Consider the following 10,215-nt stretch of genomic DNA (forward strand, 5'->3'; position numbering starts at 1 on the left):
GACCAATTTGTCTGTTTGCCTGGGACTTTTTGGTTTAGCGCTGAGAATCCCCCGTCCTAGGAAAACCCTCAGTTCAGGGCAAAGTGCGATGGTTGGTCCCCTTAGGTTTGAGTTACCAAAAAAAACTAACTATATTGAATATAATTATATTAATTTTTTAAAAGATTTTACTTGCTTATTTGAGAAAGAATGTGTGTAAGAGAGAGAGCACAAGTGGAGGGGAGGGGCAGAGGGAGAGGGAGAAGCAGGCTCTCCACTGAGCAGGGAGCCTGACACAGGGCTAGATCCCAGGACCATGACCTGAAGACGCTCAGCCGACTGAGCCAACCAGGCACCCCCATCATATTAAATTTTCAATCATCTTCATATTATAGTAGAAAAAGTATGGGCTTTGAAATCTAACTTGGGCTCAAATTTTGGCCATGCATCTTACCAGCTGTGGAGCCTTGGGCAAACTGCTCAACCTCTCTGGTGCCCGGGTTAATGAGGATAACATTACATGAACTTAACGCATGGGCTCCAATGACTTTCATGCACAGCAAGCTGGCCATGTGCAGGGCTCACAGATAGGGCTGGTGGTGCTGAGGTGGGACGTGCAGGGCACTGTGACATGGTTAATGGCATCACGTTAACAGCACAACAAACAGCAACAGCAGCTCCCATTTGTGGAGTCCTATGGACCAGGGACACGTCTAAACCTTTTCCCTGAATTAACGAATTTAATCTTCATTCCTCACAGCAACCCTAAGAAGTAAGCACTGCTGTTAGCTCCATTTTACAGGTAGGGAATCTGAGGCAGAGAGAGCATACGTGATCAATAAATGGCAGAACCAAGGTTCTGATCATGAGATGGGCCGGGTGAAATTTGGAGGGACTGCTAGGGCATCTAACAGGTGGCTAGAGGTGCAAGTCACAGGCTTACAAGAGAGGTCAGAACTAGGGCTCACGATGCCAGAGTGTCTTTCCCAGAACAGCCACATCTAGGAGGGCAGCAGAGGAAGGGGAGTACTGAAGAAGGTGGAATAGGAAAGACCAGGGAAGGAAAGAACATCAAAATGAAAGGGAAACTTTCAAGAAAGCACTCCGTTATGTCGGCAAATTCGAGATCAAGGATGATGGGAAAAAGGCCATTGGGCTGGGCAGGCAGGCCCCTGAAGCCTTTCCAGTGCATTTCCAGGGGGCTCAGGGAGAGGAATCCAGCTTATAGTTACAGCAGGTGCCTGTCCATTAGAACCATCTGGCAAACTCTACCAAAAGTAGGAGTTAGGCCCTAGGACTTATCTCTAGAGATTCTGATTAAGTTGGCTGGAGGTGGATCGCTGGCTTCCTGGTATTGGTGTTTCTTGAAAAGCCCCTGGGGTGATTCACTGTATTAACGTACCACTCAGTTAAATAAGGGCAATGGCTTCAGAAGGAGGGAGGGTAAAATTGCAAGTAAGTCTGGAAATGGGTTTAAAGGAAGGAGAAAGACAATTGATGAATAACAACAGCAACCATGTGAGCTCCTACTATGGGCCAGACTCTCTCTAAACCCTTGGCATACCATTTTGCATTGTGACCATCGGAACAGCCTATGACATAAGAACTCTTATCATCCTCATTTTCCCCATTAGGAAACTGAGGTCTGAAGAGATCCAGAACCTTGCACAAATCACCTTGTGGTTAAGCAAAGAAATCAGGATCAACCCCTGGCAGCCTGGTAAATACAAATTAAGTTATTTTCAGGTTATCAGATAGGGGGGCATATTAATGATCAGGAGGGGAGACTTTTCTATCACCAGTTTACTTTCCAGCATAACTTGTATTAATTTCCTCTTTACAGATTAATTTATTTTTAATCCTATAGATTATACTTCCATGTCCGACATCCATATTTTCCTCTGTGCCTTCTTCCTCCCACCCCCAAACAGTATCCATGAGCAAGTGTGATGGTCTTCAGAGTGGAAACCACTCTTCTGGAAACTCAATGCCAGTTCTGGAAACATGGTCGGCACAGATCTTTCACGACTCCAAAACTCCAACGCACTGGGAAGGGATCTGGGAAGACAGGACGCTATCATTCGAGGAGGCGGAGGGCTTTGGTCATTTGGAAAGTGTTCTCTCTGAAAGCTGGAGAATCTAGACGCATCTGGGCTAGAGAAACAGATGCACATCCTCCCGTCTCACCGCCCACTCCATATTCCACAGTATTGCCCAATACCACAAAGCTGAAGGGGTCTGCTGCACAGCCTTCAGCTCATGTGGGCTTTCCATGACAGGGTGGCTAAACCCACCCTGATGATATAGATTGTTCCAGAGAGGTTCTGTTTATCACCCATGGGCTCAGCTATGCTGATTGTGCTCCACAAAGATGAACAGCATCACAAATCTCCAAACCTGTACCTCCCTTGACTGCCCTACCCCACCCCAATCCCTCACCCTGGCAAGTGTCCGGAAAGAAATAGGGTACTCTAAGCATCTCAGGCAAATACTGTGCTCTGTCTCTTCACCACTGGCTAGTACTACTCCTACTCTGGCCTAAGATATATATAATCCTCAGGAACTCTTTTTGCTTAAGATCTAGGCTACTGCAGACCTATACAACTTAACCTCCAAGAGGGGCGTGCTTCTTCTACCTTCTGAGAGGGAGACAACCCAGGGCCCTGGCCACAGAAGTCCAAAGAGAGAGAAGAGTAATGGAAAGAGGATCCTGTGGAGTAGGGGTTGGCAAACTTGTGGCAAAGGACCAAAGAATAAATAATTTAGGCTTTGCAGTTCATATGGTCTTTGTTGTAACTACTCAACTCTGCAGTTGTAAAACAAAAGCAGCCCTAGGAGACACATAAATGAATGAATGTGGCCCTGTGCCAATAAAACTTTATTTATGGACCTTGAAATTTCAGTTTTATGTAATTTTTAGGTATTGAGAAATATTCTTTTGTTTTTCAACCGTTTAAAAATGTAAAAACCAGGGCACCTGGGTGACTCAGTTGGTTGAGCATCTGCCTTCGGCTCAGGTCATGATCCCAGAGTCCCAGGATCGAGCGCCGCATCGAGCCCCACATCGGGCTCCCTGCTCAGCAGGGAGTCTGCTTCTCCTTCTTCCCCTCACCCTGCTCATGCTCTCTCAAATAAAATAAATACAATCTTTAAAAAAATGTACAAAGCATTCTTAGTTCCCAGAATGTACAAAAACAGACTGTGGGCAGGATGTGGACCATGGACCCTACTTTTCTGATCCCTGCTGTAGAAGAAAGATCACCCGGTGACCCCACCCAGTCATATTTATACATGCTTTGATTTCTGCCATTACACGTCCAGGTCTTTCCAGTTTTAGCCTATGTGCTGCCAAAGCACTACACACGCCCATGTCGTAGCAGACCAACCTTGATGTACAATCAGAAAACTGTTTTGTCCACAGCTATGACAAGTCTCTCTCTCTCTTGAAATAAGAGTTGGGAGAGGGCGCCTGGGTGGCTCAGTCGTTGAGCGTCTGCCTTCGGCTCAGGTCATGATCCCAGGGTCCTGGGATCGAGTCCCGCATCGGGCTCCCTGCTTGGCAGGAGGCCTGCTTCTCCCTCTCCCACTCCCCCTGCTTGTGTTCCTGCTCTCACTGTCTCGCTCGCTGTCAAATAAATAAACAAAATCTTTAAAAAAAAAAAAAAAAAAAGAAAAAAAGAAAGAAGAGTTGGGAGAGACCTAAGTCCCCTGCAAAGTGAAGTTATGGGGCAAAATTCGTCACTGGTTGGTGAAATTTGAAATTTTTAAATATTCAACTGCAAACTGGAAGAGCTTTCCAAAGATTTAAGGAAGCCATTCTAAATACACATACATGTTTTTCTCAACTTGAAACAGAACACAAAAATATTATGGGAACCCAAGCTTAACTGAATAAGCATGGCATTTGGTCTGAGTTTTGGGGGAATTAAGTTATGGGAAACACCAAAACCACTTATCTGTGGAAAGTCCTCAAACCCAGAACACAGTAGCTGATCCAAAGTGAAAGTTCCAAACTTGTAACTGGGTGATAAACATTTTGGGTGTGAGGGCTTCCTCAGGGATCACAACGTTTTATTTTCTGTCAGAATGCGTTTCCCACTGTTCAGCTAGAATAGAGGATGGTCACTTTTAGTAAACACTCTGTCCTTAATATAGAATAAAAAGGAAAGTCCTATTAAAATGACTCAAGTGTTCTGGTCAGTTGTATAGGAAACAAAGAATATAAAGGTTTTTCAAATATGGGCCTCTGAGCATTATACATGTTGACATTCAAAAATCAATCAGTTAAGCTGCTCTCAGCACCTAATAGGAGCCTTTGGCATTTAAATTTCCAGAAAGCAGCTTTATTTGGAGAGAAACCTAGCGGCAGGAAGGTTATAGTGCTAGACTTTAGGGAGTTTAAGGGTTTTTTTGTTTTGTTTTTTGTTTTCTTTTTTTTTTGCCAGGGGGAGATTGGAGGTGATGGAGGTTGGACTGGTGTTTGAAATAAAGTATGGGTTTTGACAGCAACCCACATTTTCTGTGTTGTAAAGATGCTATCCGGAGTTTAGACCTGTTGAATTTTTTCTGCATTTTTTATTAAAGTTTTTATTTATTTATAATCTCTACACCCCATGTGGGGCTTGAAATCACAACCCCAAGATCAAGAGTCATATCCTCTGCTGACTGAGCCAGGCGCCTTGGCTGCATTTTGCTTCTGGAGAAACACAAGACAGACCATTTCATGCTGAAGTCTAAGAGGCAACAATCATTCCAAGACCACATCAAGGTGTCCTGTTCATTCCTAGAAATGGAGTCCCAGGGACTATAATCTATAAGTATGGAGAGCCTAGACCTTGTTGGGAAAATGAAAGCTTTAGGGTTCTGGCAGTAGGAATGGAAGGGTCAAAGGAGGAAAAAACAAACAAACAAACAAACACACCCAGCAAGATAACATAGTGGATATAAATGATAGAAGAATGGGCTTCTAACGTTTTCATTTGGGAACTTCCACCGAAAACAAGCAGTTAAAAAAAAGGCATCACTTAAGAAGAAGAAGGTAGCGGGAGGGGAAGAATGAAGCGGGGGGAAATCGGAGGGGTAGACGAACCATGAGAGACAATGGACTCTGAAAAACAAACAGGGTTCTAGAGGGGAGGGGGGTGGGAGGATGGGTTAGCCTGGTGGTGGGTATTGAGGAGGGCACGTTCTGCATGGAGCACTGGGTGTTATGCACAAACAATGAATCATGGAACACTACATCAAAAACTAATGATGTAATGTATGGGGATTAACATAAGAATAAAAAAAAGGCATCACATCTATAAGAGAAATACAGAGTCTAGTCTTAAATAGCATCAGCTGTAAGTTACAGAAACATTCAATGGGTGATGTCCTGTGTACATCTGGAAGCATAGAACTGGGGTTCAGATAAGTTGGGGCTGATCCAAATTAAAAGATAGTTATCCACAATTTTAGAGCATTCTTCGAATGGTAACACGAGTCCAGGCCCTCCAGTTCCTGTTGAAGCTAGGTATGGTCACCATCTCCTCATCATTAATCCATTTAAAGTCAAAGGCCTCAAAGTTCTCAACAATGCATGTCGGTGACAAACCTGAGGATCACAACTCTAGTCCTCTGGATATGGAATTGGATCAGACCCTGGGCTGTGGGTTTTTTGTGCTTCATATCCATCACCTGAATTTTGGGATCCTCCAGAGGTGAAGATCCTCTGGCTAGGCCCAAAGTCTTTTGGGAGAGCCCAGAAGGCTTTAAGTTGTGACAGCGATGCCCTTGGAATGGCTGTCCTGGATCCATTTTTTCCTGTGAGGCAAGGGGGACACTCGATCTGGTCCGTCACTTGTTTGCATTTCAGCCTAGGTTTGTTCAAGAGCCTTTTGATCTGGAAGTGGTCGAAGACTGCAAAGGCTCTCACCAGCCCCTCACCCACCAGCTCCTCCATGGCCTCCCAGGCACCCAAGAATGTTAGTTTACTGGTGAGGTCATTGCCTTTATGGTCTTCGGGGGGAAAAGTCCTTTGCAGGCTGTAAGCCCTGTGACCAGTGAATAAGATAGATGTCCAGATAGTCCTGTTACAGATTCTTGGCAGTCTTCTGATTGGCTTCCTTCACTAGGATGCTCTCAAAGGTAGGACCTAACTTGCTAATGATGAAGAGGTCCTCCTGCTTCGCGACCTTCTCTTGGATGGCTTTTCCCACCTCATTCTTATCTTGATAGACACAGGCACAGTCAATGTGATGATATCCTGCATCAATGGCCACCTTCCTAGGCTCCTTGACTTTGCCTGGGGGAGACTTCCAGGTGCCCAGGTCCACAACAGACATCTATCTCAGCTTTGGTACTGGGCTCCACAAGGGTGGCAGTGGCTGGTGCGGGAACATTTCTGAGCAAGCAGGCAGACCCACCGTGCTGGGGTTAAGGGCATTGGCCCTCAAGCAGGGACCATTGTCCAGGGTTTTCACTTTTCTATTCCCAACACTTAACACAGGACCCGGCATGTTACAGATGCCCTGACAGTACTGTTAAATGAATGATGTTTTCCAAAATTCATTCATTCCTGTAACTCTTTAGTACCTGCTTACTGACTCAGCAACTGCTTCTTTATACAACAGGGTCTAGATTGTAAGTGAAGGGCAGAGGCACTCAAGTGCCAGGCCAAAGTGGGATAAGAAGCTTGTACTAGAATGTAAATCTGATGTTACTCAGCAGTATTTAGTTAGTATGAACTTCTTTTTCATAGCAACTTTCTTGATGACGTAAATTGCTTTCCCTTTTGGCACAGGCTCCTTTTCTCATCACAGAACACTGTGAACTGGCAACTGTGGGTAGGCGGCATTGTTCCTAACACTGATACAGAGGCAAGTAGCTTAGTAAGATATATACTCCAACTTCAGGAGCGCCTGGGTGGCTCAGTCAGTTAAGCGTCTGACTCCTGATTCTGGCTCAAGTCAAGATCTCAGGGTCATGGGATGGAACCCAATGTCGGGCTCTAGGCTCAGCAGGGTGTCTGGTGGAGGACCTGGGAGGCGAGGGGGCATTACGGGAGGCGAGGGGAGCTGTGTGTAGAAGAGAAATATAAAAGTGGTACATTATAAGAAAATAAAATTGACAGACCATGGCGAATTGTGAGGGAGATGACAATTATAATAACAAAAATTGTGGAAGAGAAGAGAGAATTATAGGAGATGCATATAGTTACAGGAGGCTTGTGGGAGCCGCGGAGGCTTGTGGGAGCCGCGGAATATGAAAGAATTGCTAAAGAGAATATAAAATTATTTTAGCATAAATTGTCAGCATGTATAATAATGAGGCAGATGTTAATTACAATATTGAAAATTGTGTGAGTGGCAGGGAGACCTGTGGGAAGAACTGAGAGAATAGAAACTTAGTGAAAAAATTCCTGGGGGAATAAAAATTGGGGTAGCTGATGAGAATTGGGGGAGAAAATAAGAACAGAATTGTAAAGGAAGACAAATTGTAGGAGAGCCTGGGAATCACGGGAGAGCAAGGCATTGTGGGAGAGGATGAATTGTGAGAAGAGAATCTGAGACGGAGAATTGTGGGAAAGAACGAGTTGTGAGAGACAGGGCAGTGTGGAAGCTGAAATACAAGAGCAGCACTGTAAAACAGTGAGGAATGGCAGGTTTGGAAAGGGGACTCATTTTACCAGGACCGAATGTAATTCAGCTTTCAACTCGGACAGCTGCTGCTTTTAACTCTGCTGAAGCCTTGCGTCTGACAGCAGCAGTTCCTATCACGTTACTATGGACTGGCAACCTCCTCGGCCCTGCTTCCATTATTCAAGGGCTAGGTTAGTGTTCCAGACCAGCTCCATGCCGTCCTCACAGGACTTGCTCTGCGCCTCAGTTCAGAAAGTTCAACAGTAATTTAGTGCCTCTAGGCTTTGCCTTATCTCAGCCCCTACTTTTGGGGGCCCTGAGAGGTCTAACTTAAACAGTCACAAGACACTCATTTCTCATGTCATTTTCAGTTGTCCAGAAAGAAAAGGAATATAGATGCCTTGCTAAGTGACATTTTCCCCCTTTTGTACTGAATTTTCCAATGAATGGTAGGAAATCTGCTCATTCATCAGGAAATGGCCCATTTATCATTTTCATGAATAAATGTAATGAGAATGCTAGTTTGGGCTTGGAAGTGTTATAAATATAAATCACTGGCTTCAGAATTTAAAAAAAATCTTTGCTCGCCTCTGGCCAAGAGCTGAGGGCTTCATCTTACTGCTTTTATACATCAGAGATTTCCTAAGTGTTTGTAATTACAACCAGGGAGATCTCCTGGATGTAATTCAGGACTCTTTCACTTCTTGGTCTATAATATTTTCCATATGTTGGTTTGGAAATGTACCTCTGTTAGCAGCCATCCCCCGCCCCACACACACACACCCGGCCTTAAAAAGCCATCAGCTTTAAAAAGCTAAAATATTCCTCATGTTTTTAAGTAGGAAGAACACTGTAATGTTACAGAGAGTTACTTTCTCTTTGAGGTACTTCTGTGCCTATACATATATATGAGCGCTTTAAAGACTATCTTTGGGGCGCCTGCGTGGCTCAGTCTGTTAAAAGTCTGACTCTTGATTTTGGCTCAGGTCATGGTCTCAGGTTCCTGGGATCGAGCCCTGCGTTGGGCTGCCGAGTCTGCTTGTCCCTCTCCCACTGCCCCTGCTGTTTCTCTCAAATAAATCTTAAAAAACAAAAACAAAAAAACAACTGAAAGCTGACCATCATTGGTAACCAAGGGGGGGCGGGGGCGGGTGTCCAATTAATCCCTCCTCCCAGGAGCAAATGAGCGAGTGAAGGCAAAATGGGAATCAGACTCTACATTACAAGAAGAATGTCATTGGAGGAGACAAGCCATCGGGACCATCACCATCCAGCTTTGATGGCAGCGGGCCAAGCATAGTGTTACCTCGTTGATTAAATGCTAAGTATCTACACAGTCCAAGGAGTATCCCATTTTCATGGTTTAGTGGCTTTTTCAGAGTTCATTTTTTGTTTTAAAACTTAGAAAAAGTGTATTACTTCCTCAGTACAAAGTAATTGAAAACATTCGTGAGCATTAAGTGACAAGTCAGCCTCCCTGTGGCCCCGTCCTCCAGTCCCTCAATAACCCTCCCTGGAGATAATACTATTACCATTTCCTAGGTAGAGAGGATTCATTTTCAAAATAAACACCAGTGCTGAGCTCAAAGTGTTTTCCACTAATATTATTCAATATTTGATGTGGCAAAATTCCATTCCAACAGATTTAGTAAGAGTCCGTGGGTATATCTGAATGAGAGACACCTGAATTATCACGGAGTCAGTGACTTCTGTGCCTGGGGAAACTTTTCGGGTCATTTTTAATCTAGAAGTTGCTCTCCTGTACCAACAGCCCTGTGGCTTTAACCCTCAACGTCAGTGCAACTTGGACAAAGGCCAGAATGTCCCTAAATTCTGCAGTTCAGAGACAAAAGACATGCCCAGGTCCACCGGGGATTCCAGACTAGCAAAGGAGAAATGCAATTTGCTGGAATTTCTTAAATCTGTGCTGTCACAATTAGGGACATCAGAATCTGAATCTTGAAGACACAGTCATCAAAGGCTGTGTACTCCACAGACAGACATCACAGGAGACTAAGACTTACTATGATCGGGAACGACAGAGCACCTGAATAGGACAAAGTAACCTTCCTGATAAGGCTGGCAGGACATGTCCAGCAGGGCGCGGGGCCATGAGACAAGGAGGCCCAAGGTCAACAATCAAGCTAGCCAACAGAAGAAGCAGGAATCTGGATAGCACCATGGGTTAGTGTAGGTCCTCCACAGACCACCGACCAAGAGGAGGTCAGATGTGCAAGGATCTGACCAGGGAAAATCCTGCAGGAGAAATAGGGTTGATGCTAGGGGAAGGCTGTAGCATCAGAACTCGCTGCATGTCTGACCCCAGCAAAGGAGAGCAGGAAGGCACGGTGGCGGAAGGATCCTAGCTACTGTGCAGACTAAAGAAGGTCTGGCCGAGGTGCTGGGAAGTGTTGGAGCCTAAGTCCACCAGTAGAGGAAAGTGGTGTCTCCCATCCACAGGCAGCCTCAGTTTCTCCCTCGAACTTGGGTAATTGGCAGGCGGTACCACAAAGGAGGGATGGCCTCAGGCCGCCTGTAGTTGGGGGACACCGCTTCCCTCTACTGGTGGACTTAGGCTCCAACACGGCCCAGCACCTCGGCCAGACCTTCTTTAGTC

General features: G+C 45.2%; 1 pseudogene; it reads right to left on the reverse strand.

Annotated features, from left to right (window-relative positions):
* Positions 1 to 3,618: 3,618 nt before the first annotated feature.
* Positions 3,619 to 10,215, reverse strand: part of LOC110573721 — a 24,209-nt pseudogene continuing 17,612 nt past the window's right edge.

Source organism: Neomonachus schauinslandi, chromosome X (assembly GCF_002201575.2).
Source record: "Neomonachus schauinslandi chromosome X, ASM220157v2, whole genome shotgun sequence".
Taxonomy (NCBI): Eukaryota; Metazoa; Chordata; class Mammalia; order Carnivora; family Phocidae; genus Neomonachus; species Neomonachus schauinslandi.